This window comes from Nuphar pumila, chromosome 5 (genome assembly GCF_984573655.1).
Source record: "Nuphar pumila chromosome 5, dmNupPumi1.hap1.1, whole genome shotgun sequence".
NCBI classification, from domain to species: Eukaryota; Viridiplantae; Streptophyta; class Magnoliopsida; order Nymphaeales; family Nymphaeaceae; genus Nuphar; species Nuphar pumila.
The window spans coordinates 121,370,289-121,396,645 of NC_143253.1; the positions used below are offsets into that span (position 1 = coordinate 121,370,289).

At 38.5% G+C, this 26,357-nt stretch overlaps 1 pseudogene across 1 annotated transcript; it reads right to left on the reverse strand.

Annotated features, from left to right (window-relative positions):
• Positions 1-423: 423 nt before the first annotated feature.
• On the reverse strand, positions 424-20,463 carry LOC149838430 (inositol-pentakisphosphate 2-kinase-like; annotated as a pseudogene). The gene is made up of 5 exons (XR_016432245.1): positions 20,441-20,463; positions 3,558-3,703; positions 3,360-3,448; positions 2,060-2,620; positions 424-736 (listed from the first exon to the last, which is right to left on the reverse strand). The product of XR_016432245.1 is annotated as an inositol-pentakisphosphate 2-kinase-like (transcript).
• Between the last annotated feature and the right edge of the window lie 5,894 nt (positions 20,464-26,357).

Here is a 26,357-nt window from a genome sequence, read left to right on the forward strand (position 1 = left end):
CAGTTTTTGAGACAGATAAATATCCTTCCCTAATCTGTCGCTAAATTTGCGGCATATATTATTCATCGCCAAATACCATCGCCATTTTGCGACTGAATTTCTTCAAAAAATCCATCGTTGAATATAATCCATCGCAAAATTTTTAAAAAAATAAAACAAATTTGTTTGAAATATAAATATCGAGAAAAAAATTCTCGTTATACAATTTATATAAGCTGTGTATAAAAGACAAAGTATACATAAAAATACATATACAAGCAAGTGCACCCACATCAAGCAAGAACCATTTCATAAGAAGACATATATGGGTATCAAGCAATTTCTTTAATGAAAGAGAAGATCAGGGATTACCTGTTTCAGCTATACACCCACATCACACTAACCAGCATTATCAAACAAGTGCACTTCCAAAATGTGTAGTGCTAGCAGCTAACAAATGAACAAGTCAATCAAACTGGGCAATTTCGTTAATTGGAAATAATGTATCTATGGCCATAACCATTTCATTATTAACTAATACAGATTTTCTCACTTCAAAAATTTAGTATCCTAATTTATTTGATCACCATGTTTGGTTCAAATAATACTAATTGTTGGTTATGCAACTTGGCTACTGTGTCACCATCTCCAACTTCTCTTATCATATGTGCACAATAATGGCAGCCAATTTTCTGTCCAACTCATAGTAGTCAACCATCTTCTTCGAAGGCTTCATATCAAGGTCAATGAAGTGAGCCTGCAGGTAGGATTTGTATAGTAGGGTTAACACCAAAATCACAATTAACCAAGAAGAAAATAACCCAACCAAAAGTGCCATGATAATAGAAATACGATTTTGTATGGATGGCAATTAAGAAGGGATTAAAATAATAGCCTAATTAAAGTCATGGAGACGCTCATCTTTGGTGAAAGTTTAAGAATGAACAACAGCCACTGGAAGAAGGTTGGTATGGTTGTCCTTTGTTTCCATGTTCTGTATTTAGTTTACTAGATGAATAACTTTATTCATGGATAAGTATTGCCAACAACTAATCTTATTAAATCACAAGCTCAATGCACTAGAAGGAAACAAAAATCCAAACATACTATAGAAATGTGCAGCAATCAGATGTATCTACACATGGCTCTTACTGATAAAAACACAATACAAAAATAAAATTGTTACATGAGGACAAAGTGAATGCACGTTTCGTATTGATATGTGAAAACACGTGCACAAAGAACTTTATGCCTTGGTATTTGACGACAGAAGACAAACCTAACTAGAAACAATATATGTGAAAACGTGTGCACAAAGAACTCTATGCCTTGGATTTTGACGTTAGAAGATAGACCTAACTTGAAACAATCCATAGAGATATTGCTAACCTGAGTTTATTTTCATGCAGATTACTTGATTATTTTATTGCAAAGTATATGAAAGTTACTTATCATGTAGGACCAGATAACAAAACCATGAAGTTCATTCTTGGAAGTAAAGGAACAGGTAAAATACACTACTATATGGAAACTGGGAGCACAATTTAAAAATGAAGTCAAGATGAGATGAATTTACAGGATAGGTATAAGGCCAAGGAGCACTATCTGTTAGCTCAAGCCTTTGAATAAATGAAGCAAGTAACGACAGATTAGAGATTTTTATTGAATGCTAATTTGTGGAACATAAAACCAAAAAGGCAAAAAAAAATTATGAATTGGATCCACAATCTTCGACAACGATGAGAATGCTAATGTACATAATGAAATGATGCCACAATACAACAACCAGCGTGGTAACATAATCACTCAATAAACTTGTTGCGACTTTTCATGAGAAATGACTAAAAGCAAAACCATTCTCGTTTGGCATGTACAGTCCTAGAATAAACCAAAGCAAATTATGTCTACTCAAAAGAGAAACTACAAGGTAAAAAAGAGTGCAATGATTTAAGATGTATGAGAGTGTAAAATGAATAGCTATCACAGGACGATCATTATTATGTGATCCTTAACTAGATTGCCTAGACTTAAACAAACATAACAGTGATAACTGAAGAAAATACTGAGAGTCAGAATTAACCTTGTAATTGAAACTTTGATTTGTGGACCCCAGAGAAATAGAGCCATATTCATTATGTGTCTCCAGTCCCTCCGGGTTGAAAGCTGATCATAAGACTGAAATACTTTGCAGTTGCAGATATTAGGTAAAGAACAGCGCTGCATAATTTCTGAATCATATGAATTCTTGCATATGTAGCAGGGTTGCAAAATTATGCGGTAGTATGCATGAATTGCTCCTTCTATGTCAAATAAATCAAGTTTCTGAACTTCGAGAAGCTTATTTAATATCCCAGAATGGTAAAGTGTCTCTGCAACTAGCTCTATAAAACATGAGATGCGCTGATCATTGTTGGACTTGATTACACCATCAAGCATATCCACAAATACTTTGCTTCTCTCACGTGTCAGTCAAACTACAAATAACTTCCGAAACACCTAAACCACCATAAATGAGCGCCCCATCCAAAAATACACGAAAATTGTTTTGTGGAGTAGTAAAGAGAGCTCTGATAGCATGGCGTATTCTTTCTCTAGATCCAGAGAATAAATCCGAGGGGTCATATATGCTTAACTCTGATATCTGAAAAAAAATAGGAAAACGCCCTGGATGAGACCAACATTTACAGTGCATGTGGACTTCCGTAGAAAACCTGAATCTCCAAAGAATACTAAAGCAACAAATGCTTCCAGTTTGTTTGGACTTTTAAAAGGACTTCTACAACAAACTGACTTAAATATTTACATGTTTAGTTCAATCAGGTGAGTATGTGAGGTCAACAAATTGATGACTAAAATAAAAAGATTTCACATGACAAACAATGAAACAACCTGTTTACAAGTAAAAAAGGCAGTTACTTTCTTTCAAAAAAAAAAGTCAAAAAGGCAATTACAATGCCCAGAATGAGGAAATACATAAAACTAACATATCTTAGGAGTTGTAAATAATGAAACAGTTTAAAATTCATGTAACTAACACCATTAGACTTCAACAAAAATCTTCCAAGAAGGATTGGGAAATTTCATGTTAAACCAGACGTGCAGCAAGTGGAAATAAATGATCTCTCCTTGATGAAATTTCAGCACTTGGTGCATTTTGAAACAAGTAGCCCTCTTCTTGATAGCATTTCCTTCAGCTATGAAACTTGAGAAAGGAAGAAATCCACATTTTGGCTGGTCACTTATGATACCATGGGCATTAAAAAGAAAAGAAACACAAAATGAGAACGCAACTGAAAGGAACATGGAAAGAAGAAAATGGACTTTCCAGTTTGCACCACCATAAACACCAAGAAGATTTGTGAGAACTTTAGAAAAGATACCTTTATTTCCACAGCAACGCAGTGCTCCCGTGTCAGCAGTCCCATAATGAACAAATAAAAACCACTAACTGCATCTTCTTCTTTGTACACTGAGAATGATGTGTGTGTCAGCAGACCTGTAATGATCAGAATGATGTGTGCGTGTACACGCACGTGCCCGCCTGTGCATGTGTGTTTGAGAGAGAGAGTAGTCTTTACCATGTGAAAACAAAGAATGATCAGTCATAATATGTGCAGAATCACAGCATGCATTGACCTTGGAAGCATCAATACGCCAAGCTGGGTGCTGACCAAGAATTCTCTTCTCCACAGCCTCGAGGAGTTCTTTTGATACTTGGACATGCCTCTCAAAATCCAAGGAAAAGGTTATCCAAAATCAAAACCATGACACAGATAAATCTCAGACTCAAATGGAACAATAGAAGCTGAAACACAAATTTAACAATCTTTAAAATGTTCGCTTAGATTCTACAGTCTATAGATGACAAAAACATTAACTCTCAAAGTAACAAAGACACAACCACTCTTGGGGTACGTCGATCACAAGAGATTCACTTTGTCATAAACTTTAGAAAGTAAATCTGATTTGAACAGTACCTCAAAAACAATCATACAGTTGTAACACAGAACTTCCAAAAACAAGCCTCATAAAAAGTGAGTGAGCATAGAACCCAATAATGAGATTTAGGAAGTGAATCTCATTTGTGTGAGATTCATTTTCTCATTCAGTCTCATAAAATTTAATTTTGAAAGTGAATCTCTTTTGGACAATATTTTCACTTTTCAAAAATACAACCAAACGTACCCTTGGTATAGGAATTGCACGGAGGAACCTGCCAAAGACTTGTTTGATAGTCAGCTGCACCTTAAGAAACAATGTCATAGTTCATTTCTACAAGCACCAGAGTTTTCGGCTGTGGTCTGACTTCCATGATTTGCTTAATATAACCAATCTATGGGAAAGGCTAGTCCAATAGAATGAAAATATGAAATTGATCTCCATTGATTGGTTTGGAACGGAAGAGGGCAAAGGAATTGACTCAACTACAACACGTCCCTTCTCTTTATTTCAAGGATGCTGATATGCATTGGATCTTTAAAATCTTGGATGTCTTGCAAAGCTTGGGTGATTTTCTCACACGTTCCATCTAAGTTTTCCTTTTCAATGTTTGGCAAAAATCTTAAGAGAACAAGGAAATAAGGAAGTTAGAAAACTTTTCATAAGAGTCAAGGAAAAATGAAACAGTAGAATCTCATGAAAATACCATGAAACCCACATGCAACAATACTCCCAAGTTTTACTCATTGCATAAATACCATGAGATTTATGAATGTTTTGCAATAGGTGCTACTCCTCTTTTTCATCATAATGTTTGAAATACATCATACCTCAAACCTTAGGATTTTCTTGATTTATCAAAATGCAACATTAAGTGTTTCAACGATTAGCAAGACTTACTCAGTTTAGGCTCGAGTCGATAACTGATTCCCAAATTTATGGTGAGTTCCAGCCCCTGCTAATCATAACCTAGGATTTACTAGATTGATGAGAACTGTCCAAACCTGAGGCCGAGAGCTCAACCACAAATTTGCATAGTGATGCAGAGCAGGATGGGCCTGGGTTTATATCGCGTGACTCACGTAGGGGACTGGATTTGCACTTTGGGAATCAAATCCAAGCAATGGATCCAATTCCCATACTGGTTCCAAAACGTGAAGGGGAGGTACCACTGTGTACCAATGCCAGACAAGCATAGAGAGTATGGGTCGGACCGCTCCAGATCCAACAGCAGGCCAGAGCAGCATCGGCATCGGGTCCGGGCCGGACCCGATACCCGGATCCAGCCAAAAGTCTTTAAAACCCCTCTAGGGTTTTGTGCGCAGGCAGAGAAGATTGATTCCTTGGCAGCAGCCTTTTCGTTCCAGCAATTTTTTTACTTTCTTTACCTATTGTCTCATTCCTTTGCATTGTTTGTTATTTTCATTTATCATTCAACACTGTTATTCGTTCATTGAAGTTCTCTATTTCAATAAAAGGAGGTTTAACACAGTCACCATCATTTTGGGTGACTGTTTCTCTTATTTCTGCCCATTGCTGAACGTGAGAGTCACATTTCCTCATCCAGCCAGCAGATACGTTGCAACTGACCATCACCTCTGCATCAGAGTGGTATCAGAGTCAGCGCCTTTCTCCTCGACAGCAAGATGAGTTCGGAGGTGAGGGGCAATCCGGTGACAGAGACCGAGCAAGAGGATGCTGGCAACACAGACCCAATGCTACGGATGATGGAAATGATGACGAAGATGCAGGAAAGCGTATTGCGAGTCAGTCGGGACGTGGCAAGCATATCACGGCGACTTGATGGGGTCGAAGGGCGAGTCGCTGCCCTTGAGTCGCTGGTGGAGCCCTCTGCGACCTCACGGCAAAGACTGGGGGCTGCGTTGGAGGTCGTAGCAGACGCGGAAGCAGTCCAGCCGGCGCCCTGTCAGCCCGACTGTGTCGCTGCCCCGCAACCAGCATTTCCCCCTCCATTCCCGGGTTCGACAGCAGCAGCGTCACACGCAGTTGGTACCCTCCATCTGAACCAAGAAAATAGGGCAGGGCAACCCCACGTCGCGGGTGCAGTATTGCCCTGGCCTCGAGTCACGGGGGCTATGCCGCAGGCAGGTCTGGGCCTGCAGGAACCCAGCGTCACGCCGGGTCCTGCCGCAGGTTTGGGTCCTAGTGCACCCCAGACCAGGTTTCGGTTTCCTGTGGGTCTGCCACAGGTCGGGTTTGGTCCGCAAGAACCCAGCAGCACGCGGGACCCCGCTGCAAGCCCCAGCGCAGCGACCCAACCCGGAAAGGAGCTTTTTCTCCCTCCTGGTCCCGCGCGCAGAGGCCTTGCGGCGACCAACCAGCGGGTGGAACCTGGCGGACCCGTGTGGATGGGTCCGAACCCGAGAGGGTCCGAGACGGAACATTTTTCAGCGGGACCCAGGCCTGGATCTCGGGGACCACCCTTTGGGTCCCTGGGAGCGGGTCCGGGATCCGAACCCCCTTACCCAGCCAACCCAATTGGGTTTGGTTCGCGGTTCGTCCCGAATCAAACCCAACCCATTAATTTTGAACCCCAAAATGGATCCAATACCGACCCAAACCCATATCGGCCCCGGACGGAGCTTCAGTTTGGATTTGAGTCGGGTCAAAACCAGACCCATAATCATATGGATCGTGGATTGAGTTCAAACCAAGCCTCTTATCCCCACAACTCGACCCTCGATCCAACCTATTCATATCTGGGTCCGACGAGTAGCTTAGGAACAGACCCGATCCACATCCCATCGGGCTAATCAACCCAACAATATACCAACCAGACCCTAGACCCAAACCAGACCCAAACCCTCAACCCAACATTGATCTAGAATCTAGTACCGTATCCGACCCAACTCCAGTATCCTAACCCAAACCCATATTATGTCATTCCTACCCACCTAGAACCCGAGACCCATCCCTCTTACTTGGGACCTCCAGTCATACCGGTGCCACAACGCCGACCACAGATGGCTCCTGCCCACGGGCCAGCCAGACCGAGGCAGACTCAGCAGGGTCCGGTGCGACCAGAGCGCCGACAACAGGTCGTCAGAATTCGCCAACTCCAGCAGCCAGGCGAACAGGACCACGAAGATGGAGCAGTGTGGGATGATGACACCTTCTAGAACGAGCATCCTGCAGGAATGGTGGGGGCCCGACAGCAGAGAGCACCAAAGCGCCCCTCCACGTATGGGGTGAAGTTGGAGCTTCTAGAGTTCGTAGGTCGGTTCAATGCAGAGCAGTTCTTTGATTGGTCATATGTCGTCCAATTCTTCTTCGACTACCACGATGTCGCCGAGCACCGTCGTGTCTCCCTAGCCTCTACTCGGTTGAGAGGCCTAGCACAGACATGGTGGGTTGAGATGCAGCGATCGAGGGAGTGACAGAGATTAGAGCGTGTGCAGACTTGAGAAGAGATGAAGCGGTTGATGCAGTCTAAGTTTGTGCCGTCAGATCACGCTGAGAGAGCCTACAAGGAGTATCTAACCCTGCGTCAAGGCACCAATACTGTGGCAGATTACACTGCGGAGTTCCATCGCCTTTCCCTACGAGTGCAGATTGAGGAGACCGCCCGCCAGCAGGTCACGAGGTATATTTCTGGTCTCCGTCCTGCTATTTCTGACGACTTCAGTTGTATCACAGTCGAGTCACTGGATCAGGCAAGTAGTTATGCTATGAATGTAGAGGAGAAACTGAAAAGGAGGCAGGAACATAAGACATCCCGTAGTGATCAGTCCAGTCAACCCAAGTCGAGTTTCCCAATCAGGGGAGCGAGCTCCCCTAGGAAAGAAGACTCAAAGTCCACCCAAGGAGTCGACCCTAGCAAACCCGATCAGTCTGGACCTGCGTACCACACCAGATCTAAGGGTAAGCCCAATGAGTCCATTGTTCGTTGTTTTAGGTGTCAAGAGTTAGGTCATATTGCGTCCAAGTGTCCCACCATGAATAAGAACACTCATCTAGCAGAGGGCATTGTTGAGTCTGCGTCCGATAGTGAGAGCGAGGGTGAGTCGCTTGTTGAAGGGAATGACGAGGTGAAAGTCATAGAGTTCGATGGCAGCATCGAAAATTTGTTAACCATTTGTCATGTGTTGACCATATCCCGAGAGTCGGCCCCCACAAAATGGTTGCGAAATAATATTTTTAGAACCCGGTGTAGTTGTGAGGGGCGTGCATGTGATGTTATCATTGATACTGGAGCGTGCGAGAATATGGTGTCCGAGAGTGTCGTGTCCCCCTTGAACCTAAAAACAGAAAAATTGTTCCAACCTTATAAAATGGCATGGTTCAAGAAAGGCAACGAGGTGCCCATCACCTTGCGTTGTCTAGTTCGGTTCTCTATGGGGGAGCATTACCACGATTAAGTGTGGTATGACGTGGCGCCCATGAGTGCGTGTCACATCCTATTGGGACGTCCTTGGCAGTTTGACCGTAAGATCATCCATGAAGGCCGTAGGAATACGTACACATTTGACTTTCAGGGTCATAGGATAGTTCTCCTTCCCACAAAGGAGACCGGGGTTGCCCCGGCTCGCGAACCTACTAGACCGATCTTACCTCCTTAAGCTACCCAAAAATTGGCATTCTTCTCCTACATTTACTGTGCCTGATCTAAGTGCTTACTGTAAGAACAACAAGTCGTCGGAGTCGACTTTTTCCCAACCAGGGGAGAATGATGCAGAGCAGGATGGGCCTGGGTTTATATCGCGTGACTCACGTAGGGGACTGGATTTGCACTTTGGGAATCGGATCCAAGCAGTGGATCCAATTCCCATACTGGTTCCAAAACGTGAAGGGGAGGTACCACTGTGTACCAATGCCAGGCAAGCATAGAGAGTATGGGTCGGACCGCTCCAGATCCAACAACAGCATCGGCATCGGGTCCGGGCCGGACCCGATACCCGGATCCAGCCAAAAGTCTTTAAAACCCCTCTAGGGTTTTGTGCGTAGGCAGAGAAGATTGATTCCTTGGCAGCAGCCTTTTCGTTCCAACATTTTTTTTACTTTCTTTACCTATTGTCTCATTCATTTGCATTGTTTGTTATTTTCATTTATCATTCAACACTGTTATTCGTTCATTGAAGTTCTCTATTTCAATAAAAGGAAGTTTAACACAGTCACCATCATTTTGGGTGATTGTTTCTCTTATTTCTGCCCATTGCTGAACGTGAGAGTCACATTTCCTCATCCAGCCAGCAGATACGTTGCAACCGACCATCACCTCTGCATCACATAGGGTCTATTATGTATTCGGAGAAGTCTCGATGGATTTTCACAGAGCATAGCAAACAGTGAACTTCAAACTAAACAAAATTGAAGCTAGAATTCAATCAATGAAATTTATAGTACTCTGTTTTCCCTTTTTTAAGGCAAACAAATTGACTCCAGATTTGATAAAGCTCATACAAAAGCAGAGCTTAAATTCGCATTCTATCAACATTATGGTGTGAAATGTTACCAAACAATAAAATGTGAAGTACATAATGGACCAGCACACAGATAAATTATTCCTTCCAAGGAAAATGAGTATCGGTGGATGCCACAAACTACAACTGTATATAAGTCACAAATGCAAAGCAATGTTCATATTGTTGCTATTAAGAATTTCTTGGCAATGAAAAAACATACAATAAATTTTTAAAAAAAAATCTATAAAAAAGTGAGAAATATTGACAAATATAAGCATTAAAAAATTTAATAAAAAAGATAAAAATATAAAAAGCTAAAAGCTTTAATACCATAATAGCATATCATGTTATAAAAATAGGCAACATTTTGCAAATATCAGAAATTTACCATGATGTTATCATTTTCAATATATCATGATAAAATCACAATATTTAAGTTCACAAATTTAAGTGAGAAGAAATAGGACAGGAATTTCTTTTTTTGTTTGAATTAATCAACGTTTTAAAACCTATACACTAAAGCAACTAAAGTTAATTAAAGCTCACCCCGGAATCAACATCCTCATAACCTAACAAGGGGCACATTATGTGTAGGAAAAACAATCAGGACATAATTTCTTTTGAAGAGGACATCACAAGTTCTGGTGCATCTTCCCATAGAGCCATGTACGTAGAGAACTTAGTGTAACATATTATGTATACTTACTCGATGTAGGGGTCGATCTCTGAGCAATTAAAAAGGACATAGATTTGTGTTGCATCTTGCTCTCGATCTTCCAAGAGTCTTGACCAACAACTGCCAAAAGTATGCCCAAGTGGTTTAAATCATGGTTGCCAGTTGAGAAAGCGGGAGCGGGAAGCGATACGGGAAGCGGGAGCGGGAAGCGAGGCACTTTCAAAATTTTAGGAAGCGGGGAAGCGTGGGACCACTTAGGAGCGATTCGGGAAGTGTCTCGGAAGCGACCTAGGAAGCGTCTCGGAAGCGACCTAGGAAGCGTCTCGGAAGCGAGGGGGAAGCGAAAAAAATAAAAAATACAAAAAAATGAAAAAAACAGGGGAAGCGAGGGGGAAGCGTGGGGGAAGCGAGGGGGAAGCGTGGGGGAAGCGTGATGGGAAGCGCGCTTCCCATTAAAGGGAAGCGTGTCCCCCATTAAAGGGAAACGCGTCCCCCATTAAAGGGAAACGCGCTTCCCAAAAAAGGGGGACGCTTCCCCCCACGCTTCGGAAGCGCGACGTTTCGCGCTTCCGAAGCGCGCTTCGGGGAAGCGCGCTTCCCCTTTTAGCTAGGCGCTTCCGGTAACTCTGGTTTAAATATCGATAGTTTGTCAGCCACAGTAACTTGTTCTCCATCATCATTATGAGGTGGGCAAGTGTAACGTGTTGGAATGTGAGACTCAAAGTACATAGATGAGTGTAAACACACCAAATTTTTACCTTCATCCAGTGTTTGTCCATTTCATAAGTTATCACAGATCATTGCATGTCATTGCACGCATTCTGCATAGCATTGTATGACATTGCATCTCATTTTCGAGATCCAGCACTCTATTTCAAAACATTCAATCCAGATTTGAATTTTAAAGCTTTATTTCAAAATCAATTTCAAAACCTGGGTTTTTATTCAATACTCTGTCATTTTCCAATCCCAGGACTTTGTATTTCGAAATATTTTCTCAGAAAACAATCTGGATTCCTTTCAAATTCAAACTTTAATCGATTTCAATTCACAGATGAGACCCATTTAGATGGTGTCGCTTCTGAATGCCTCTATTCATCAAATTTCTCAAATTTTTGAAAGTTTCAGTCCGATCAGGACTCTGTCTCAGAGTCCTAATCCGGTCAGAAGTCTGGTTTTTAAGTCTGTTTTACTTCCATTCTCAATCTTTTTCGTTTGTTTTCGAAATTTAGGTCATTTCACAGAGTCCAGTTAGTTCAGGACTCTATTTTAGAGTTCGGTCGAGTTGGGAGTCTAACCCTGACTGTGTTTTCTGACTTATTTCATCATTTCTTGATAAAATCTTTTGAAAATTCTTTCATTTGGCTTTTAAAATCTAAAATCTCAGAGTCCTAAGAGTTCAGAACTCTAACCCGGAGTTCTAGTTCGCTTGAGACCCTATTTTCAAAGATCTTGAATTTCAAATACTGATTTTAACCCCTTTTCAAAGCCATTTTCAGTGTTTATTTCAAAAATGTTCAAAACTCGATGTGGGCCCACTCAGTTGGCACCATATCCAGAGAAATTCTAACTCAGTTAGGACCTTATGCCATTTCAAAAATCCTAATTTTAAGTTTACTTTTGAAAATCTTTTGAAAACTCCTTCAATTTCAAGTTTTAAAATCGCTTTTTGAAAAACTCAAGTAGGGCCCACTCGGGGTGGTGCCATATTCGAGTCAGTCAGGGCTAGACTAGGGTTAGTTGATGTCTTGGTTAGTATTAGAGGTTTAGAAGAGTCAAAACCATTTTGAAAAACTCATTTTTTGAAAGTTAGTTTTTAAAACTAGTATTTTTAAAGGTTTTTAAAGGAGTTTTAAAAACCCAATGTGAGAAAATGCCAAGTGGCACCACATTTGGGGATTTTTTAGGATTAGCTAGGGGTTAATTAGGCATTATTTAGGATAATTTAGACTAGGAGTAGTTAGGTAACTCCACCCCAAAATCGCCCCCCTTAGAAGAGTCCAAAAATTTTTAAATTGTCAATTTTTAAAACCTAAAAAAATTCTATAAATAGGGACCCATAGGGGGTCGATTTTTTGGCAATCTCTCTCTTATTGGATTCTTGGAGCTTCTCTCTCCTCTCCAACCCTTCCTCCATTGCTGCAACTCCAAGGTATGAACTTCTTCACTTTTCTTATTTTATTTAATATTTTTTCATGTTTTAAATCAATTTTAGTCATTGGTGTCATCCCCTTCATGGATTAAACCATGGATTTCACCTCAAGAACCATCAAGAACCAGCAAGAACAATCCAAGAAGGTGATCTAACCCTGTTTTGGATAATTTACAGAGATTTTAATCCATTAGAATTGATTTTAACATGATGCTTTGCATTAATAACCAATAAAATATATGATTTACCCTTTTTAATGGGTTAAATCTATGTTTTAAAGGTGATATCAAATTCCAGCCATTGATTCCCTGTTTTTAATTTATTTTCATGGTTTATTCATGTTTGTTTTACGTTCTATAGCATAGAAATAAGTTTTATTTACTGTTTTATGGTTTATTTTATTTATTTACATTAGTTAATGCATGGTTTTTCAAGTTTTCTTAAATTTCTGTGTGCTTTAGGTTTAGAACAGTAAAGATGATGTTAGTTCGGATTGAAGCACTCATTGTTTATTTCTGATTTTTTTATATGTGATGCATGCATGAGTTATTGAGTTACTGTAGAAAAATCAGAGGTTTTGGATCTCGGGAACCCTGTAAAAAAAAATCAGACATCAAATCGGGTTTTTAAAGCTTTAAAATCGAGGTTAAAATCAAGAAGGTAACTTGTTGTTATGATATTTCTCTCATCTTATATCTGATTTTAGATCTGTAAAGTGCTATGGATTCACATTAAGTAGATCTGTCTGCTGTGAAATTTTTGGATTTTTTGATCACTGTTTAGTATTTTTCCCCTTTTAGAGAATCTGTTTTTAAATTTAAAGCTCGTTAGGGTTTACCAAAACCCTAATCAGACTTGTGTTAGTCATAAATCCCAAACCACAGATCCGATTTTAGATCTGTAAAAAGTGATTATTGTTATTTTTCTGTCTACTGTTCACCACTAAAATTTCAAAGATTTTTGTTTAGGATTGCTATTTATATCTGTATTTTCAATCTGGAATAGCTGTTTTAATCCCTGTTAAGAGTGATATATTTTAGCTCAGATTGCCGGAAGAGTTTCTCCCTAACCGGAGATGATTTTTCCGATCTGTAAATTGGGAAATCTCTGTTTTTCTTTCTAGTTAGTCTCTGTAAAATTTCATAAATTTCCATGGAGATTTGACCCCTGGTTCAGGTCTTGGACTGAGACTGGTTGGTGAATTAGGTCAAAAATAGCATATTTTTAGGGTTTAATGCAATTTTCGGATTAATTTAATGTCAAAAAAATTTTATTTTTATAATTCCAATTCGATATTAGGGTTATAACAAGTGCAGGTACCAATTTTTATGGATTTTGGAATCCATTTGATGGCTGAATTAAGCAAATTGCAAAACCGGGTTCCTGAAAGATCCAAAAACACTGCTAAAATCACAGTTTTTGTGATATTGTTGGATTTTCGTGCATAGGCATATATTTTTAGGGTTTAATCATGTTCATAATCATATTAGGATGCTTTAGGTTTAATTTTGTGCTCATTTGATTTCATTTAGTGCATAAAACCTAAATTTTTACCAAAATCTCTTTCTAAAAACCCTGATTTCAAGGCCATAGTCTTGTTATCGGGGGCAATTTGGTCATTTGACCTAAATTTCGAAATCCCTAACCCTAATTTCATATTTTTAATCATGTCATAGCATATTTGGTTTGAGTTTATTCCATTCAAATTTCAAAACTTGCATTTTATCAAAATATCTTTCTAAGAACCCTAATTTCAAGGCCATAGTCTTGTTATTAGGGGTATTTTGGTCATTTTGACCCCAATTTCGAAATTTCATATCTTATCTTCCTTATTTATTCAATTTTATTTCATACTTTATCATTTTGATTTAAGGGAATCATGGCAAAAAGGCTTATATCTAGCAAAATCCAACAATTTCCTGATATTGTTGGATAAATCTAGAAAAGCCAACATATTTTCATTAACCAAGTTTTCTAGTTTTGCAGGTACATTGAAGACTTTATTTTTCATGTATTTAAATTTCAATAGTGATGTAATTTGTAATTAAACTTTGGAATAAGAATTTACATTTCCTGCTTAGCTTAGGTTGCATTGCATATAGTTTATTTTTATAATCTTAATGTGTGAAGAATGATGATTCATGCATATTTTTACAAATTCACCATGGTCTACACGAATGGCACATGCACTAGCTTCTATGAAGTTTATAAACTTGGTGGAATTTGTATTTATGGCCATAGTCAGAATATGAATGATACTTAGATTTATGATCTTCACATTAGCCACATTCAGCCTACACTCTTAGGCTAACTTCAAAATGCACTGCATTTCTCAAAAATACAAAAAGTATTTCTCAATTCCTTAAATCCATATTCATTCATTTCATGCATTTGCCAATTCCAATCTCAATTCAAAGAAGTTCATTTTCTCAAAATCTCCCAAGTCTTATAGCAAAATCGATTTTCCCAAAAGCATTGAATTTCAAAGAATGTTTCAAGTGTTTCTCAAAATTCAAAATTTGAAATTTCAAGTTCAAAGTTGGAATTCAGAAAAACCAAGTTCTCTCAGAATTGATTTTCATAAAATCTCAAGATTTCCCTAGAAATCGATTTCTACTTTTCTCAGAAATATTTTCCAAGTCCTAATTCACGATTTTCCATGTGATATTATTTCCAAGATTTACATTTTCTAAATATTTCAATCATTCAAAGCAAACATCATGTTTTCAAAATGTGCATTTTCTGAAAATTCATAGCACATGCCTGATTCTATGTGCATTTAGAAATTAGAATATGGTTTAGACAAGTTGAACAGAGCAGAATATAAGATTGATCCTTGGTTCAATTACCCCTGTTAAAGGTGGCAGGAACGGTTGAACCTCGTACCGACAGGCGAGTCCCATTCTTCGGAATTTTCCCGCATTTTAAAAACGGAGGCGAGTTATTTTCAAAAACTATTTCAAAGGTCAGTTTGATTTGCAAAAGCTAAAAATTTTGCGATGATAACAGGTTTTGGCGACCAGTATGAAGACCGAACTTTGACAAAGTACCATCACGGTCACGGGTCGCCAAACCTGTTATCATCGCAAAATTTTTAACTTTTGCAAATCAAACTGACCTTTGAAATAGTTTTTGAAAATAACTCGCCTCCGTTTTTAAAATGCGGGAAAATTCCGAAGAATGGGACTCGCCTGTCGGTACGAGGTTCAACCGTTCCTGCCACCTTTAACAGGGGTAATTGAACCAAGGATCAATCTTATACTCTGCTCTGTTCAACTTGTCAAAATCGATTTTTACTTCTCTCAGAAGTACATTTCAAATCCCATTTCACGATTTCTCATGTGATATTATTTCCAAGATTTACATTTTCTAAATATTTCAATCATTCAAAGCAAATATCATGTTTTCAAAATGTGCATTTTCTGAAAATTCATAGCACATGCCTGATTCTATGTGCATTTAGAAATTAGAATATGGTTTAGACAAGTTGAACAGAGCAGAGTATAAGATTGATCTTTGGTTCAATTACCCCTGTTAAAGGTGGCAGGAACGGTTGAACCTCGTACCGACAGGCGAGTCCCATTCTACGGAATTTTCCCGCATTTTAAAAACGGAGGCGAGTCATTTTCAAAAACTCTTTCAAAGGTCAGTTTGATTTGCAAAAGTTAAAAAATTTTGCGATGATAACAATGAGAAATTTGAAATCTCTTCTAAAGTGTATGCCTAACAAATTGAACCATTCACTCTTGCTTTATTTTGAACCTTTTTTTTTTAGGTCAAACATGCATCTGTCAACAATATACATCTCGTAATACAATAAATTCCTAATAATACAACAAACAACAACAACAAACAACAACTACGCCTTCATCCCAAAACAATTGGGGTCAGCGATATGAACCAAAAAAGAAATTCATTTTGGGTCTTCCACATGAATCCTTTTCCTCCAATCATTTCTATCCAACGCCATGTCCTCGGTGAGGTTCAAAGCATTCATATCCTTTCCTATCATCTCCATCCAAGTCTTCCTAGGCCTACCCCGACCTCTTTTAACTAATATATTTTCCCATTTCTCCAACCTTCTAACTGGAGCATCATTAGGCCTTCGCCGAATATGTCCAAACCACCGTAAACGATTCTCTCGCATCTTATTTTCAATGGGTGCAACACCTACCTTCTTACGTATCTCTTCGTTCCGAATCTTATCTTTTATTGTATTTCCACACATCCATCTAAGCATCCGCATCTCAGCTACACTCATTTTTTGAATATGATGTCTCTTGGCAGCCCAACATTCCGTACCATATAGTAAAGCGGGTCTAATAGTCGTCCTATAAAACTTTCCCTTCAACCGCAATGGCATTCTACGATCGCACAGCACTCCAGTAGCACTTTTCCATTTCATCCACCCAACCTTTATCCTATGATTTACATCTCCATCAATTTCTCCATACTTTTGAATGATGGATCCCAAATATTTGAAATAATCATTCACCGGTATATCTTGCTCACCAAGCTTCACTACACTCCCATCACTACTTCGTTGCTTACTAAACCGACATTCCATATATTCAGTCTTACTCTTACTCAACTTAAAACCTCTAGCTTCCAATGTCTGTCTCCATAATTCTAACTTAGCATTAACCCCAGCTCTAGACTCATCAATCAAAACAATATCACCAGCAAACAACATACACCACGGTACATTTTCTTGAATTGAACTCGTAAGCTCATCCATCACTATCGCAAATAGGAAAGGGCTTAAAGCAGATCCTTGATGTAACCCAACCGTTATCGGAAAATTGGTTGTCACCCCTCCACAAGTGCGGACATTGGTTACTACTCCTTCATACATATCTTTAATTATACTAATGTACTTGAGAGAAACACCTTTCTTCATCATTGTCCACCAGAGAACGTCCCTAGGTACTCTATCGTATGCCTTCTCTAAATCAATAAAAACCATATGCAAATCTTTGTTCCTCTCTCTATATCTTTCAATAAGTTGTCTAAGAAGATGTATAGCTTCCATAGTTGATCTTCCAGGCATAAAACCAAATTGATTCTCCGATATCATGACAACCTTCCTCAACCTAGACTCAATCACCCTCTCCCAAAGTTTCATAGTATGACTCATGAGTTTTATACCACGATAGTTTGTGCAATCTTGTATATCACCCTTATTCTTATATAAAGGCACCAAAGTACTCTTCCTCCACTCATTAGGCATCTTATTTGTTCGCCAAATCAAGTTAAAAAGATTTGTCAACCATTCTAAACCTTTCTCTCCCAAGCATTTCCAAGCCTCGATAGGTATACCATCTGGGCCAACTGCCCTTCTTGATTTCATTTTCTTCAAAGCCTCTGCAATTTCTTTCTTTTGAATCTTGCGCATGAAGTCACGATTTATCTCATGAAAAGGAATGGAGAAGTCTCCAAGATCTTGAGCATGACTATCATTAAATAGCTTATCAAAATAATCTTTCCATCTCTCCTTAATCTCCTCATCTTTGACTAAAACCCTTTGCGTTTCATCTTTGATACATCTAACCATACCCAAATCCTTCGATTTCCTATCTCTCATCTTTGCAAGCCTATAAATATCCTTCTCGCCTTCTTTGGTATCCAACTTGTCATAAACCTCCTTATATACCTTAGCCCTCGCGTTTCGAACAACTTTTTTAGCTTCCTTCTTTGCTATCATATACTTCTCCAAATTCTCATTATCACGACTCTTACTTAGATTTCTATAACACTCTCTTTTAACCTTAATAGCTAATTTGACATCCTCGTTCCACCATGATGTATCCTTACCTAGTGGTGCACCGCCTTTAGACTCACCCAATACCTCCTTAGCTACTTTTCTCATACCACCCGCTATCTTATTCCACATTGATTCTGAATCCTCCTCGAGACACCAATCAACTTCCTTAACTACCTGCTCTACAAACATTCCTTGTTTAGCTCCTTTCAGTGCCCACCACTTAATTCTAGGATCTATCCTATGTCTATCCCTTTTGCGGCATTGTCTAATTCTAAGATCTAAAATTAAGACTCTATGTTGTGTAGCTACACTTTCTCCTGGTATAACCTTACAATCGATGCAACAACCCCTATCTCTCTTTCTAAGTAGGAAAAAATCTATCTGACTCGTATTAACCCCACTTTTAAATGTTACTAGGTGAGACTCCCTCTTCCTAAACCAAGTGTTTGCTAAGATCATATCATAGGACAAACAAAAATCTAAAATCCTTTCTCCACTTTCATTTCTTTCTCCTATACCATAGCCTCCATGGATATTCTCAAATCCATCCCTACTAATGCCTACATGTCCATTAAGGTCACCGCCGATGAAAAGCTTTTCTCCATAAGATGTCTCTTGTACTACTCCATCTAAATCTTCCCAAAATTGATGCTTAATGGAATCATCTAAACCTACTTGAGGTGCATAAACACTAATAATATTAATAATATCCGTACCTAATACTAATTTAATAAGTAAAATTCTATCACCCTTCCTACGGACCTCAACTACATTATCTATAAACTGACGACTCATAGCAATCCCTACTCCATTCCTATTCCTATTTATTCCTGTATACCAAATCTTATATCCCCAAGGTTCTATCACTTTAGCTTTCTCACCTACCCATTTGGTCTCTTGAAGACATAAAATATCAATCTTTCTCCTACACATAACATCTACTAACTCTACCAACTTACCAGTTAAAGACCCTATGTTCCAAGTGGCTAACCTAATTTTATGGTCTTGGACTAACTTCTTTACCCCCACCCGTCCAACAAAGTGAGGGAACCCTTGCCTATTTGACACCACACCCGGGCGCCGGTGTGACGCGTCGCTTCTGGGCGACGACCTAGCAACCCTTGCACATTTATCACTGCCTCCGGGCCTAGAGAGTACAGCGCGTCGCTCAGTAGGGAACGCCCCAACGAAATTCTCATATTGGTTCATTTTCATAGGATATGACAAAGTTTTTATGCTGGCTGTCACAGGCCTACCGCAACCCTCCTCCTTTATCCGGGCTTGGGACCGGCAGTGTATAACTACACAGGCGGAGTTAATTCCTAATAATATTAGAGAGAAAAATATAAATAAAAATATACCTTTCAAATTGGTACATCTACCAATATTGCACAAGACCACCAACCCACAGTAACTTGTTCTCCATCATCATTATGAGGTGGGCAAGTGTAACGTGTTGGAATGTGAAACTCAAAGTACATAGATGAGAAATTTGAAATCTCTTCTAAAGTGTATGCCTAACAAATTGAACCATTCACTCTTGCTTTATTTTGAACCTTTTTTTTTAGGTCAAACATGCATCTGTCAACAATATACATCTCGTAATACAATAAATTCCTAATAATATTAGAGAGAAAAATATAAATAAAAATATATCTTTCAAATTGGTACATCTACCAATATTGCACAAGACCACCAACCCTAGGTTCATATGGCAAGTGTATGATCACATATTGCATAATGTCAAAAAATGTTGGCGGAAATATGTTCTCTAACTGACAAATAGTAGTGATGACAGAATCCGCGAGATTCTTTACCTCAGTTCCTACAACTTTCGATGCACACAATGTTCTAAAAAATCGATTCAACTCGAATAATACCCCCCATATAGATTTGTCTAACATATCAAGGAATGCTAGAGAAATCAACCGTTGCATGATGACATCACAATCATAGCTCTTCAACCCATATAATTGTCCCCCATCTATCTTCACAACCCGAGCAATGTTAGAGATGTATCCATCTGAAAATCTCAATTATCTCAACCATTGACATACCTGCTTTACTTGATCTGGTCCAAGCACGTACCTTGCCTTTGGTTTCAGTACTTTGTCATTGTACTCTTGGAGTTCCAATTCTGGTCTTTTACATATTATTTTTAAATCCATACGGGTCTTCGAATTATCCTTCGTTTTCCCTTTAACATTCATTACCGTATTGAACACATTATCAAACACACAAACATATGGACACAATAGATGATTTTTATTTAAGTCAAGTTGTAAATATAGTAAGCAAAAATAAATAAGATAATGCCTAGGCAATAAAAGCACACACCATGACTGTAATGAAAAATGATAAAATTTGAAATAATATAAATTATATTACATATTGTGCATACCAAAAAGAAGATACTTATCAGTAAAAATGGTGTTAAAATTTTAAAAACATTTGTCTTTTCATGCCACATCAGTCTCTTGTGGCCAAGGGGGAAAAGAAGTATATACCTAGATCCATGATAGGAGACGTGAATATGACATCAAGAATATTGTATCATTCTCTTGTGATCAAGGGGAAGTCACCTCCCAATGAACCAACAAATTCGTAAGGAGGTCGCCTCCAGACCTGCAAATTTAACAAGGTCAAAACTCATGAATAGGATATACAATTCATTCCTCTTAGAGAAACAATAAACAAGGTGAAAACATTATGTACTTCTGTATGGATGCAAATGCTATGGCATTGCGTGAATGGCACTCGATCTTTTTCAAAAATTTAGCATAATAAACTATTTTCTAACGATTTCAATGGATCAAAACATGAAAGTAATCATGGATGATCAGTGGATCATCATCGTGAAGCATGGAGCTTGAACAAAAAAAAAACTCATGCATAAGAGGGGCAACAATGGCAAAAATCATAAAAAAATTAGAACAAAATAAAAAAAAACTTACCTTGCTTGCACCAATGAAGGAGGAGGAACTTGAAGGAGAGAGAGCCATGAATTTTGAGAGAGAGAAAGGGTGAGAGAGCCTGCATGGGTCGACCCCCATAGCCCCTTTTTATAGGTTTTTCTTAGGTTTAGTTTAGAGTGTTTTATTTTCTCAAAACTCTTCCTAATTAATTCAATTAAGGAGGGGTGGTTTTGCTTGAGAATCCTATCTTAACTAAACTCTAATTAGTCAACCCTAATTAAGACTCCTAATTAGTTTAGAACAATCTCAAATGTGACACCACCTATTGTGGGCCCACAATTGGTTTTTAAAGCTCTAATTTCAAGTTTTAGAAACGAATTTTAAAATGTTAAAATAAATGTTGAGTTTTAAAATCAAATTCGATCATTTCAAACTTCTAATTCAATTAGGACACTAACTAAACTTGAACTAACCTAGACTCTTTCAAATGTGGCGCCACCTACTCTGGGCCCCATTTGATTTTTCAGAAAACGATTTTAAAATTTGAAAATAAAGGGATTAAAAATAAGGTTTTCAAAAGGGGTTTGAAACAAAAGATAAAAATCAGAGTTTTAAATCAACTAGAGACCTAAATGAATTGAAAATCCCTCAAATATGGCACCAACTGTGTGAGCCCCACATTTGGGTTGTTTTTAAAACAAGGTTAAAATCACCAGATAAAAATTGAAAGTTTAAACAGAGTCCTAAACTAACTAAAATTTCAGACTAGAGTCCTAAACCGACTGAAACTCTGTGATAAAGTCCTAAAACTTTGAAATTTGGTTTTTTGAAAGATAAATGAAGAGGTTTTTAAAAGATTTTTTTAAAAACGAAGTCAGAGTTAGAGTCCTGAACTAAGTGAAACTCTGGAAAAGAGTCCTAATCTGACTAAAATTTTAAAATTTTGATTTGTTTTGAAAGATTTTCTTGAAAAAAGGTAAAAGTAGAAATAAAAGATAGAATCCTAAACCGACTGAAACTCCGGGACAGAGTCCTAACCCGACTAAAACTCTAAAAAAAAGGTTTTTTTTTTTAAATATAGATGAATTTTTTTAAAAACAAACGAAAATCGAAATGAAAGGTAAAATCTGAATAGAGTCCTAAACGGACTGGAACTCTGGGACAGAGTCCTAAACCGACTAAAACTCTGAAATAACTAAAGTTTGAGAAATCTGAATGGAAGGAATGGTTCATAAGTGACGCCACCTGAATGGGTCCCATCCGAGACTTGAAATCAGTTGAAAATTGAGTTTAAAACTAATCCAGATTGCTTTCTAAGAAAAATATTTTGAAATAAAAAATATAAGATCCCGGGGGTTGATAAATGGTAAATATCGATCTAAAACCTAGGTTTTTAAAATTGATTTCGAAAGAAAGTTTTAAAATTGAATCTGGATTTGATATTTTGAAAAACCAGAGTGCTGGATCTCGAAAATGGCATGCAATGCAATGCAATGACATGAAATGATATGAAGTGGTACAAAATGATTACAAAATGTAAACCCTGAGTGAGGGATTTAAGTCCCGAACCCCTGACAGAGACGAAGAATTGAGAATTCTCGTCCGAGGATAAAAATTGAGGATTGAGCATCAGACCCGATATTGAATCCGATCCAAATGTGAATTGAGTCTCGGATATAACTAAAATTTTCAAGAAAGGAACTGATCCGAACTCCGATTGGTGGTTGTACCAGCTTGGGGAATGATAAAAATAAAGTTTCGAACAAAATGACTGAGAAATGATTTTGCCCCTTAAGGCATGGAGTGACATTGGAAACAAGGTTTGAATTGGTCTTGACTGGTTTGGACTGAATTCTAGGGTTTTTGAACTCAGGTGAACTAAAATGACACTGACTCAAACAATCTCTTAGACTGAATGATTAACAAATGGTATAATTCTCAGAGAAATGGTGAGAAATGACCACCGGAGTGAAATGGACAACGAGACAACATTATGCTTGAGCTGGAATAAAGATCAGTAATACTGAGATGAACTAATTTTAGAGCTCAAACACTGACTCAATTGACCGAACTCAGCTCAATTTCAGCTGAAATGAGCTAAAATGGACTCCTAGACTGCAGAAAATGAAATTGAACTGGATCTGGGCCATTTGAACTCTGGGTGCGCTTAGGTTAGACTTAGGGGAATAGGGTCGACTGATGTTGACCGACTTGGGAACAATTGACTACAATTCGAGCTAGAATTGAGCTCATTTATGAAGAAATGAACTGATTTTAGCTGAAATGGTCAGAAATGAATAGGATTTGCTCATTGTGAGCTCAGGTGATCTAGAAATGACTTGCATTCTAACTGTTCTGAACTTAAAAATGAGCTTGATCAACTCTAACTGACAGGGATCTAAGGTGACCTAGGGGTAAAAATAGGAATTTTACTGATAAAAATGGTGAAATGCCACCTAAACTAGACTGGGTCTAGAGCTGGACTCCTAAGGGTACTAGCATCTGCTGAAAGGGGGTGTTTGAAAATGAATGAAAAAAATTTGAGGTGTTTACAACTTGGATTTGAGAACATCAATAGTGGATGTGAGTTTCGAAGGATGAATCCTGACGAGCATAAAAAACATGATGTGCTACTTGAGCTTAATCGACTATGGTAGAAGAATGAAAACAGGATCGCCCTTACGGCTCTTATATCATGTGAAACAAGGAATGATTCAGAAATCGTTGTTGTCTCCTTCAAATGGAGGGACATGCGGTATATAAAAAGTTACAAGAAAAAAATACAAAAGTTACAACAAAAACCAAAAAGAAATGAGCAGGATAACATCTTCACAATATGCGAATTCCATGGTGGAACTCCACGATGTGGTGGTATGATATAACCGTGGGAGATGATAGCAATATGCGATATGTATTGGTGGAACTCCACGATAATCGGTCTTGACTAAGATCCACGATAGTCGGTCTTAACTGCTAGCTTGGTGGAATTCCACGATATGCGTGATCTTGATGGATAAGGCCAATAAGTTTTAACCCAGCACACATTAGTTATATTACACTTGGAAGGAGTCCTATCCTTACAGTTTTACCGTGTTTGATTGCAGAACAATTTAAAAAAACATGCCTGACTTTTCATGTAATACACGCCTGACCTTTCATAATTTTCATTTAGTCACCTGGGTTAAGAAACTTAATATCAATCGACCGCCTGACCAATGAAGCTTTAGAAATACCTTTATGATACTTTTTTACTTAATCATACCAAGACATGAAAAACCTCTATCTGAATCAATTAACTGTCACAGATCTTCCAATCAACCCTCAAAACTGAAAAGATCACAAAGGGTAACCAATATCAATCCCAACAAAAGCTTCTAATCAATCATTACCACCATTTGTAATGGCAGGAACACGCCTATGGATTGACTTAAAACCTCCTCCCACCATTCTAATCGATCTTTTTCCCTCTTTGGTGGCATCCAACCAAGAACTTCTATTCAATCATTACCAACATCTCTAATGGCAGCAACATGCCTATGTACAGACCTAAAACTGTCTTCCCACCGTTCCTGTCCATATTCCTCTCTTCATTTCAATAGCTTTGCCAAACAACCCTACAGTAGGGTCACGCTCAATGGGTATAAAACAAGAAATAGAAAGAGGGAAACAATGTTCATTTTCTGATTTACCTCAAATCAAAAGGATAGGGGAGACCAGCCAGAGAGATGGCACCAAAAACAAGCCACTGAATTGTGGAACTGCTCTTTCAAATCAGCTGAGCCAAAGCTTAGGGATGACTGATCGGAATATGCTCGGAAGTTACCGGAATATACCCAGCTAAGGGTGACTCGCTAGAATGTACACATCGATCGTTAGAATCTGCTCAGCTAGATATCTCATTTGGGTTGAGCAAAGGGAGAGAGCAACAGGTGGTGTTGGAGAGAGAGAGAGAGAGATTGCCGACAAATGAAAGTTGCAGCTGCAGTCATTTGCATTTTGGGGAAATGTGAGGAGAGTGGGTGGGTAGAAGTTTTCACTGATTATAGGGGTAACTTTGTCCTTTTCCTTTCACTAACCCAGTTTGAACCAGAGTTAAGCTCACGGTGGTAATGTGGAGCGATTGTTTGTGAATTACTAGAAACGTTGAGCATGTTAAATGTAATTTCTAAAACATCACGCATTAGTTTATAAATACATAAGAAATCAGGCGCCTTTGTATAAATTGTTCTTTATTGTAACATGGGGTAAACAGTCCTGGGCGTCAATTTATCCTGGTTATCAAATGCCTTCCTTGAAGAAAAACCGCATTTTGGTCCAGACCAATATTTAAAGAGAAACCATTTATTTGAAAATAAAAATTGACAATCTTTGCTTGAAAGGCAAGCCGGGGTTAGGCAGACCCCTACCAGTTATACAACTATACCATTGGGTTTTGAAACCTGCAACTTCCCAACACAAGGGAAAGTGCACTAACTGTACCTACCACACAACACCCCCCATACATGCATATATGGGCTATGAGGAAGCAAAGAAGCTTCAGTTCTGAGGTCGGTTTTGCTTTCAATACTTAGATAGTGATTGTACACTTGTTTTCATTGTTTATTTTTTATGACAAGGAACCTTTGCCGAAACGAGAAAAATCCCGGATAGGACCCCACGACCACCCTGCCTTATGTTGCCCACCTCAAAAAGCTTTGAACACACCCGTGTACCAGCAGAGTTTGATATGGTGCCTTCATCTCAGCACCCTCGTAACCACCCTACTGGCCAAGTGGGCGCCCTTGTTTTCATTGTTAAACTACAAAATAGACTTGATCCCATGTCATATCCTAGCCGTCGTACTGAATTCATCTCGACCCCAACCTCTCTCTCTCTCTCTCTTGTCAATGGGTCGGGTTTGGTTCAGACCCAGGTGGAACCATACCTGATCTTGATTTTTAGGTATGGTATCGGGTTCGGACCCGGGTCTAATCAGGCCAACCATAAGAGAAACCATACCTAGACTTGATAAAAACTACATGAACTAGACACAGGCCATACCCGGTAAACTAATATTTTTTTATTATTTATACATTGAAAAATTATGGGTCTTAATTGAAACTCGGGTCAGGCCTGGGCTTGGGTCTGGTATAAAATTTCACAAACTATACCCAGTTCCATGTATTAATCAGACCTTCAAATCTGGACCCGGGTCTTAGTCAGGCCTTCTTATTTATCACCATACCCGGATCCTATACGGTCTGGTATGGGTCGGGGATAAACCCAACCCATCTCTCTCTCTCTCTCTGAAACGCCACTCGACCACTACTTGGTTCTTCAAATGAATGTTTTATTTCTGTGTTTTTTCTTCAATCAATATTATGCATTATTCTACATGCTTTATTTTAATTAGAAACTTATACTTTTAGGGGTTTTTTCAATTAACATATATATATATATATATATATATATATATATATATATATATATATATATATATATTTATGAATGAAGCAGAAGAATTCAGGAA